Source organism: Triticum aestivum, chromosome 3D, assembly GCF_018294505.1.
Source record: "Triticum aestivum cultivar Chinese Spring chromosome 3D, IWGSC CS RefSeq v2.1, whole genome shotgun sequence".
NCBI lineage: Eukaryota > Viridiplantae > Streptophyta > Magnoliopsida > Poales > Poaceae > Triticum > Triticum aestivum.
In genome coordinates, this window is record NC_057802.1 from 405,577,493 (window position 1) to 405,588,794 (window position 11,302).

Here is an 11,302-nt window from a genome sequence, read left to right on the forward strand (position 1 = left end):
CTCCTTTTGCGGTGTGTTTGTTGGGGTCCGGTGAACTTTGAGTTTATGATCCGATCAATGTTTTTATCCATGAAAGTTATTTGAGTAATTTGATCTCTTATATGCATGATTACTTATAGCCTCGTATTTCTTCTTCGAATCTTTGGTTTAGTTAGGCCAACTAGATCGATTTTTCTTGCCATCGGAAGAGGTGCTTTGTGATGGGTTCGATCTTACGGTGCTTGATCCCAGTGACAGAAGGGGAACCGACACGTATGTATCGTTGCTATTAAGGATAACAAGATGGGGTATATTTTTACATAAATAGATCTTGTCTACATCATGTCATCGTTCTTATTGCATTACTCCATTTCTCCATGAACTTAATACACTAGATGCATGCTGGATAGCGGTCGATGTGTGGAGTAATAGTAGTAGATGCAGGCAAGAGTCGGTCTACTAATCTTGGATGTGATGCCTATATAATGATCATTGCTTGGATATCGTCATGAATATTTGAAGTTCTATCAATTGCCCAATAGTAATTTGTTTACCCACCGTATGCTATTTTTCTCGAGAGAAGCCACTAGTGAAATCTACGGCCCCCGGGTCTCTTCTTTATTATATTTGCCTTCGCGACCTATTTTTATTTGCTTTTATTTTCAGATCTGTTAATACAAAAATACCTTGCTGCAATTTTTATTTATTTATTTTATATCGCATTCCCGCGAGATCTATTTATCTAATCTACTACAATTTTACCTATCATTTTACCCGTGAGGGATTGACAACCCCTCTCTTACGTCAGGTTGCAAGTATTTGTTCTTTGTGTGCAGGAGCTGTTTACGTGGTGTTGCGTGGTTCTCCTACTGGTTCGATAACCTTTGTCTCATCACTGAGGGAAATACTTACCGTAGCTGTGCTGCATCATCCCTTCCTCTTTTGGGAAATACCAACGTAGTTCAAGCCGCATCAACCCTCTTTTGTTGGATATTATGTACTGTTGTTAGTTTGAAGGATAGATACCTTTCTGGGATCAAGTGCATCCTAACTCACCTGCATAGGATGTACTGATAATGATGATGGAGATGTTGTGCGGAAGCCATATATATATATATATTTATATTTATATATATATATTTATTTATATATATTTATATATACATATATATATATATCAATTAGGCTTCAAGTGCGTACTTGTTGGTGAAAGTGTTGTCCAATGCGAATTATATTTTGTTTTACTCATGTAGCCTACAAAGGCTGTCGCACAGCCTTGTAATTTCTTACTCCATTTATAAATTTGTACTAGTCCTCTATACCGTATATTGCGCTACTCGTACTACTACCTCCCTTCAAGTTTATTGGTCCCCTTCGTAATTTGTGTCAAATTCTGACCATAAATTTAACTAACTAAATGTTAATGCATGTCACAAAAAATTATATCGTTTGATTCGTATTTGAACATAGTTTCCAATGGTATAACTTTCAGTGACATGCATTGACATTTTGTTAGTTAAACTTATGGTTAAAATGTGACACTAAATACGACTAGTAAGTAGTACAGTAGTAGTACTAGTATACGTCGGTCAAATTATTCATCATGTCCTCACATTGAATTGACGTGACAACATGCTACGCGTGAGGTGACACAAGAGTCCCGACGGCATGTTCGGCTCACCCCTCTCGTACTACAACAACACTCTTGCATTCTCTTCAAAATTACTCTCCCATTCTCACCCGGTCTCCCCGCCTCCCAGCTGTCGCCTTGTTCCGATCCATTTGGTACGATGAGCAATGAGCTACTGGAGTTGCTATACTTCATTACAAGTAGTCAAAAGGAAGACGCTAAAAAATCGATCTCAACATGGATGCTCTTCGAGCTAGCCGGATGAAGGAAGGAACCAGCGAGGCCGCTCCTATGAGAATTCGTCCCGTCGCCCTGTACTATGATTTCGATCTTTATGGGGGTTTTCAAGTCTTTAGAGTCTACGTGTAGTAATGAAGCCAAGACTCCAGTTTCTTCAGGTATTGTGGACTTCAGATTTGGAGTACCACTTATCTGTCGAAATCTTTCATCATCTACTTAAAACAGTGGATTGATCATACATTGAGTACCATTTAACTGGAATTAACCGATGCAAGTCCAAGAAGGATTGGTCGGTGCTGCCGGTTGGCGTCAAGTTCGATCCCATGGATCAGGAGCTGATCGAGCACCTTGAGGCCAAAGTGAGGGCTGATAGCGCGAGATCTCACCCTCTCATCGTTTTGTTCATACCAACCATCGACAGCGATCATGGCGTGTGCTACACCCATCCTGAGAAACTTCCAGGTGAGACACCGATCGGTCGTCTACTTGCACCAAATATATTCCTTTGTTATAGCTCTATTTTTCTTTTTAGATGCAGACCTAGTGAAGCAATTACAATTTGACAGTTAATAAAAAGTGAAACAAGTGACTGCAACATGCCAAAGATGTTATGAAAATGCCAACTACGTACACTAAAACATGTATTCGATAATACTGTAGGTATCACACTAAGTAGCCTAAGCAAGCATTTCTTCCGGCACAACTCCAGGGCGTTCAAAAGGGGCACGCGGACGCGTCGCAAGATACAGTCGGAGTGCGGCGTGCACGTGATATGGCACAAGACCAGCAATACCTTGCCGGTGATGGTCAACGGCCGGCAGACGGGCAGCAAAAAGGTTCTGGTGCTGCACACCAACAAGAACTTCGACCAGTAGAGGACCAACTAGGTGATGCACCAGTACCACCTCGGGAACCTAGAGCAAGAGAAGGAGCAGGAGCTAGTCCTCTCCAAGATTTTCTACCAGATGAACATTAGGGTCAGGACTAAAAAGATTATAAGTTAGTTTGGTATTGGTACTTGTACTACCTGGTCGTCTGCAAGTTGGTATTGTTGTCAAGGAACTTTCAATATGAACTTGGCATTTGCTTCCAAATATCATGTCGAGGATCGACGTGGATATAAAGTTGAATCATTTGTTTCGAAATGAATTTTTAGGCACCTGATTTTTATTTGATGGGTAGCATAAGCACCTGTCGTTCGAATTCCCAGTTCTCCAAAAAATTTACATCTTCGAAGTACGCAGGGGATCCATCCAGTTTCACAGGCTGATAGTTTTTTTGAGACATCACAGGCTGATAGTTGGATGCAGCACGTCGGAACTGGGCAGTGGCATGCCAAGCCCGGCTGCAAATTGTAAAAAGAGAGGACCAATGGAGTTGGGCCTTCCAAAACAGTTAAGTGTGGCGACCTCGATCGTGAAGCGCCTCCCATGGACTAAAGAAGGCCTAGTCCATTATTATTAGTTGAAATATGTAAAATATTCTATAATAAAAATAAATATGTAAAATGCAATGAATTTAGTCTGCTTTCACTGAAAACCATCCGATTTGCATGAAATTCGTCCGTGGAACCACAAGACGGTTGTCCATACAGAGCCTACCCGTACGGAACCAGCAGGTCCATGGCCGTACGCAAGCAAGTGCATGCACTTATTATCATGATGGAAAAATAATGCTGACGTCTGAGACGGTGAAACCCATGAATTCTACAACATAGTCAATAAACGAGAGAATTCTGCAAGTACAAACTGATAATTGGGATCCAATAGGTATATTGTTTTTTCAGGTCGAGCAAGTTTCAACTGGGTTGTAGACTGCCTAGGCTTGGTTTTGTTTTTAACAGGCCTAGCCCATGGCGGCAACGGGGCACAAAGATCCAGGAGCTATCTACTGGCCTCTGGCTCGCCAGCCTTAGTTATATTTTGTCTTAGAACATCCGCACATAGTTTTTTTACTGAATCAAGCACACAGCCCAGTTCTATTTTCCTCTTGAAAGCCATGTCCTACTTTCGTTTTCTAGTCTCTACCTATAGTTTTACTAGTTCATATACATGTATTATTATATTGAAAATACATAAAGTTCCCTTTTATCTTTACATCCTTATTTTGTTGTTGTTTTCCCTCCCAGCGCTGTTTTTTTACCACTGGTTTTCCCTTAAACCAAGTCAATTGTCCCGCATCTTATTAGCTTACAAAAACAAAACGATATTTTTTGGCAAATCAATAAGTTCCTAAAAATTAAATGTTTATCATTTCTGGATTAAAATAGTTCGAACTCCACCGAAATATGCAAAATAAGGTTGAACTTTTTGACCGTGGTCCTGGGCCGAAAATGGGCCGTAATAAATTCCTAAGAGCAAATGGGCTGCAAATTATTGAAAATAAATAGCAAATGGGCTCTATGTTGTCTGCCACCGATTTGGAGGCTGGCTTGTGGGCCTACTAAGTTCATGTGTACACAAGGTTTCTCAAATAAAGAAACTTAGTCAACAACGACTCTACCAACGTCGGACCATTAGATGTCAATCTAACGGCAATCATGCTTCTTCAGTCTCTGATCTTCCTGCTCTAGCCGCCCAAACCAGCGTCGGCGGAACCACCTGCTCCCGCCTCTCGTGGCCGGCTGTGCTGCCGGGCAGGCCTCATGGCCCCACCATACTTGCATTCCTGGCCTAGCTATCCCTCTACTCACCCACACCTCCTGTTATTCTCTGGCGACGGTAGCCTCACACTGCGGCCGAACAAGTAAACCCTCATACCCACTCCACGTGGGAAACAACTGCCGAGTCTTCCTCGGTACCGGGTCGTTCCCTTACTTGGCCTCACCGTCGTCCACCGCCTTGGTGCTCTTGGCACAGCGTGCTCAATGAACGACATCCATCAGAAAAGGACTGTACGTGGAGAGGCTGACAGCTAGGTCCACGACCGCACACAAGGAAGTGCCTCCTTTTTTTGCGTGTAGGAAGTGTCTCCTTATTACGCGCAAAATAATGATTCCTCCTCCTGACAGCTAGGACCCACCAGAATGGCCTCTGTATTTCACGAAAAAAAACATTCCCCCCTTTGACAGCTTAGATCCACCAGCTATTACGCACAAAAATAATGAATAGCCCCGCTGCTAGGTCGGCCCCACCATATTTGGAGGCTGACTTGTGGGCCTACTAAGTTGACGCGGACGCAAGGCTTTGTCAACTTAGTCAATATAAACGATTCTAGCTGTGGTGACCGTACGATGTCCATCCAACGGTCGTCGTGCTTCTTCAACCTCTGGTCTTCTTGCTCCTACTGCTCAAACCAGCGCTTGCCATGCCGCCTGCTCCTGCCTCCCGTGGCCGGCTGTGCTGCCACGCAGGCCTCACCACCCCACCCTACTCCCACCGCTGGCTAGGCCTTCCCTCTACTCACCCACACCCCTTGTTATTCTCCGGAGACGGCAGCCTCAAACCGCAGCCGAAGCAGTCAACCCTTGTGTACTACCCTCCACGTGGGCATCCACTGCTGCGTATTCCCCGGCTCCGGGTTGTTCCCTTCCTAGGCCGCGCCGTCGTCCACCACCTTGGTGCTCTCGAGCGGTACGGCGTCGTCAACGCGGTCAACGAATGATAGCCATCAGAAGAGGACTGTAAGTGGAGAGGTTGACAGCTGGGTCCATGGCCGCACGCAAGGAAGTGCCTCCTTATTACGGGCAAAATAATGATTCATCCACCTGACATCTCGGACCTACCAGCAGGGCCTCTGTATTTCGCAAAAAAAACGTTCCTCCCTGACAGCTGGGACCCACCGGCTTTATCTTCGCACAGAAGGAACTGCCTTATTACCCCCTGACAGCTGGGACCCACCAGGTTGAAGCGAAGGTAGCGTTATCTGTCCGGCTGCGAACGTGTGCGTACGTAGCGGTCGATCGGTCTCTCTACAGCGACGTACCGTGGCCGAGTAAGGAGCGGCACGTGTTGAAGTAGAGGCGTCGACGTAGCATGTCACGCAGTCCCGTCTATATCGTGTACACGTACGTACGGCCACACTGCAAGATACTAAATACGGCTACGTACGTACATACAAGCGGGGTCTCTAATGCGTACAACGACTAATCCTGTTCATCGGCAGCCAACCAGCTGGGTCGGAACAGAGTAAACAGTGTCGCGTGTTCATCGGGAGCCAACCAGCTTGGACGGAACAGCCGAAACGAGCTCTGGCGTACCACAGAACGGAGGAAACGGCCTTCTGTTCGTCCACATACGGTCGATACGGGGTCCTATTCATCGGGAAGGGTCTGGCGTACCGCAAAACGGAGGAAACAGACTTCTGTTCGACTTCCTACGGTCAAAACAGGGTGCTGTTGATCGGGGGGTGTGGCGTACCGCAAAACGGAGGAAACAGACTTGTGTTGGAGCGCCTACGGTCGAAACGAGGTCCTGTTCATCGGGAGGGGTGTGGCGTACCGCAAAATGGGACTCCACAGGCTACTGTTCATCCACCGTTGACTTCCTCCAGCCTCCACCTTCTACTGTTCATCCACCGTCGACTTCCTCCAACCTCCACCAGCTACTGTTCTTCCACGGGGTCATGTTCATCCAGCCTCCACCGGTACTGTTCATCTAGCCCTCCACGGGGTCCTGTTCATCTAGCCTCCACCGGCTACTGTTCAATGAGCCCTCCACAGGGTCCTATTCAACCAGCCCTCCACATGGTCCTATTCAACCAGCCCTCCACGTACGGGGACCCTCCACCGGCTACTGTTCATCCACCCCCACCTCCTCGATCGGGTCCTGTTCATCCAGCAGCAATGGCCTCTACTACCACGGGACCCTGTTCATCCAACCCCCACCGGGAACTGTTCATCAACAGGCAGCTTCGATCGGCTTTAGTTAGCAGCAGTAGCGAAGGAATCACTCGGGTTCAGTTAACAGCGAGGTATCGGTCGGGGTTCAGTAACGTAGCTAGTGCAATCGCTCGGGTTCAGTTAGAGCCCAATGCCTCGCTCGGGTTCAGTTAGAGCGCAACGCCTTGCACACACGCGCGTACGTGTACGAGAGAAACGCGCAAACCTCCGTTCATCGCTCAGCCCCGACCACCCACCGTAACCGGGAACTCCCCGAAATTTCCCTCGCCCTCGCTTCTACCATGATTTTTTCTGTCATGGACGGCCCAAAGAATGTCATGCAGGTGCATCTCTCGCCCACCCAGGACGAAAAGCCCATTTTCGGTCATGATTTTTTGTCATAGAAGTAGGAGCCCACCACATCTATGATGATACCGGGTTTTGTCACAATTATCGTGATAGAAGTGTCATAAGCATGACAGAAAAAAATTCGTTCGGCCCAACATGTCACGGATGTGTCTTTTTTTGTAGTGTTTATATAAACGTTCGTCATGGGCTCAACACTTGGGCCTCGCACGGACCCTAGAGCCCAAAATCTATTCGGCCTGGATCTGAGTTCGAGTTGGATCACTTGTTACTCGTTGAGTCAGACCGGGCCTCACATGTTCCTTCCCTTAAGCGCGCGACCCCTTAGGTTCTCGTTCACTTGGTCGCGAGTCAGATCACATCCGACTCGGCTAGTCGATAGTGGCCTCTAGAAAAGCGTGCCAACTCCAAGTGTCTGATGAAGCTGGTTAGGAGAACATGTACATCACACTTCTGTTCCCTTTGCCACATGATATATGTTGTCCGGCTCAAGGCGAGTCTGTCATCCTTGTGCTAGCCCGACCTCTTTCTCGTTCCAGTGATGCCGACCACTAACCGGATTATCTCATAATCCTTGACGCATGGCCATGCTTACCTTGGTCGGAACACATGAGGGGCCCGGAGTATATCTCTCCTGGTCGGAGGGGCAAATCCCATCTTGCTCGACCATGTCTCGCAACATGGGTCTGGACAAGCCCGAAACCTACCTTTGTAACTACCGAGTCACGGAGTAGCGTTTGGTTGGCCCAAAGCAAGTCTGTTACCATCCCGAGTACATGCGCCAGCTCAGGTCTTAGGACATAGAACGTATGTTGTACCAGAGACTCACAGATGACATATCGTTGCGTCTCATAGTTGGGTTTGTCCGACTCGGACCTTATCTCAACTCGGATCCGACTACGTCAAATCCGACTAGATCCTTCTGAGTCCATATTATCTGGTTAGCACCCAATGGTCCGTGTCATATGCTAGTCTAGTCAGTTGTGCGTCCACATAGCCCTTTCGACTAGGGACCTTTTAGGACAGTCATCATACAATGCATAGTCCTACAAACAAGTCACGTACTTGTTGATACACATCATTGATAATGTGCAAGGACTATCTTTATTCATAAACACATAGGAAATATCATCATACATGATTGCCTCTAGGGCATATCTCCAACAGTAGGATGAACCAGGCTTGAAATAGGGAATCTGAAATTACTAGTTGGGATTGAAAATTGATGGCAAGTGGGATTAGCATGCTTTGAGATTGTTGAGGCCATGTGTCATCCATCCGTGTGGGTCTAACCTATTGGCCTAGGAGACTCGGTCTCACAGGATCCCCCCCCCCAAACTGCAAAAATTCAGTTAACAGATTCATTTGTGACATTAAGTTAACAAGTTCACAATGAAATGACGGACTTAGCTCCTTTAATTTACAGGACAGATTTAGTTCAACACTTCATTTAAAAACATGGTACAATAAAACACTCCATCTGTTGGGGATATAACCCCGTGATATAACCCGCCCTGAAAGGGCCGGGTTAGGCCACTGGTGACTCAAGACGACGGGCCGCAGACATGCCCGAGAGATCAAAGTAAAAGGCTAAAAGGGCGGCTCACAAGATGGGTCGGCTTAGGACCTGGATCCAGAAGGTGGCCCAGAGGTGTAAGCCGCCATATGGCGACTTGTATTAAAAGGCAAGGCGATGTAGAATATGACTCGGTCACGGGTCGTAGCCCGGCCTGGACTCTTGTAAGCCGGCGACCTCGACCTGTATATAAAGGCGAGTCCCCGGCATAGAATAGAGAGGTTACAATCAATCGATAGCTAGGTTAGTGAATCCGCTCCCTTGTAATTGATACTCAAGCAATAAGCAACAAGAGCAAGACTAGGCTTTTACCTCCATCGCGAGGGCCGAACCTGGGTAAAACTGTGTCTCTCGTCCCGCTCAACCCCGACAAGCTAATCACCAATGGCTTCACACTTAAGTCCTTTTACTAGGACATCTGCCATGACAAAACCATGAAAGTTAGCGCCCACCATGGGGCCAGCGCATGGTGGTTTCGAGTTCTTGAAGGACTCTTTTCCAGGGATCGATGGATACGCCGTTGGCAGGATGACCAGGAGTCATCGCGGCAAGCTCTACATCGACGATGCTGGCTGGGGCCCCGAGGCCGACTCAATCGAGTACGGGTACCAGGTCCCCGTCGGTGGAATCCATCTCTTCATTGGCATGAAAGGCGGATCAGAGACTGAGTCGGACATCTACACCAACATCGTCGAGCTGGCTCGGTGCGCAAAAGTCGCCCGGATCCAAGCCGGGCGAAAGCACGCTTCCGTGGGCTTCATGCATGGTGTGGAACTTGCAAAAAAATCCGCATTTAGAGGAGAGACTCTCATCTACTCAGGTGATGAGTCCTCGACCGGAGAGATGGATTCAATCTACCAGCTTCAAAATGGTGGGCTTGGGGGTTATTCCGATGGTGACAGTATTCCGGACCCCTACGAGCCGTAGAGCCAAGCCGCCATCTTCATGTCAAGCACGGCACCGGCTCTCAACAGCATGGCGGCTGGAGCGACAGCACGTATTGACCCCTCAGGATCCGGCTCTGTTAGACCGCCGGCTCAGGTCTTGTCTGAGTTAATGAATGAGTTAACAACCTTAATGGGGACTGAGGTCACGGCGGAGAACCGAGCGGAGCATAACACGGAGATCGCAAAGCTTAGGGAGCAGATGACCAAGGCCCATGAAGATATCAATGCTGAAAACACCCGGATGGCAACGGTACAGGCCCAGATTAATGCTGAGTCGGAATGCTTGAAAGCAGAGGCTTAGCGTTTAAGTCTGGATCAGGACGCCTCCAACGCAGTTCTTCGGAGGAGGCACCAGACCTGTTTGCCTTTAAATTATGTGCCTATGAATCTGTTAAACACGCCGGGGGCAGGACCTAGTACTCCACCTATTATACCCCCGACTGCAGAGGCGCATGGGAATAGGGCGGCAGCTCAGCCTCGTCAGTCAGAGCCGGCCCATTGGGGTCAGGCCCCGCCTCAATGTTTTTCAACACCGCCGAGTGACTTTTCTAACCCGGTGGATAACATGGTAGCAGCGGCCACCCGGCTCAGTGCGCTCCCTATTACTGGTTCGACGACCATTGAAGTTGAGGCGTGAAATGACATTGAGCTCCTTCAAACGGCGATTGCACAACAGGAGAAGTCGTGATCGCGTGCACTCAGCTCCTCTCCCAAGTCGAAGCTACAGTCAACACATTGAGCCGCCTAGGGTCTCCAGCAATGAGCAGTGCTGTAACCCGCCCCTTAACCCGAGGACTCATGCTCAGGCAATTGTGGATGAGGCCAGGGCCCGGCGTGAGGCGGCAACGGAAGCTAACCAGGGGGCTTATCAGCAGCCTCCGGTGACCCCTTTAGCCTCGGTAGGAGCCGGGTCAAATTCCAGGACCATTGGGGTGCCGTGTCTAGTGTCGGCTTTGCATAATGAGCGTTTGCCCAAGTATTTCAAAGGCCCTCATGAGGCTTGGATTGAAAGTTATGAACTGGCCATGGAGATGTTAGACGTCAGCGATGCAGCTTGTGCTAAATATTTCCCCATGATGTTGGAAGGACCAGCTCGCACATGGCTGAAGAGCCTGCCCCCTAACTCCATTAATACTTGGGCAGAGTTGAAGGACATCTGTATCAAGAATTTTCAAGGAACTTGTAAGAAGCCTTTGATGATTGTGGATTTCGAGCACTGCGTGCAGCTAGAGGATGAGTCGACTCATCATTGGGCTCGCCGGGTTGCAACCATCATCCACTCTTCGGACAGTATTGGGGCGGCTCAGGCTGCGCTGATTTAGGAGCAGAGCTGTCACTTTGACCCCCTCAAGCAGAAGCTCGGGCGGCTTAAGTGTAAATGCACAGATATGGGCAAGCTTATGGATGTACTTACCAGGTATGGTGACTCTAATACTACTAAAGATCCGAGCTCTGATGATGATAAATCTGGTAGGGCAAGAAGAACGGTAGTGGCAAGGGTTAGCAACAGCATGCTTCAGCTCAGCATAGCAATCAGAATAACCACAACAATGAGGGAAACGCAAGTATTCTGACGGCGGGTCAGATTTTGTGGCTAACACCAACGCCGGGTTTAAAAACCAGCGTGGCAATGGTAATGGCAAGCTGCCTTTCAGTGGAGGAAAACCTTTCAATCTTGAGGCAATGCTCAATGATCCCTGCCCGAAACACAGGTATCCTAACAAGCCACCCGCTCATGCTTGGAA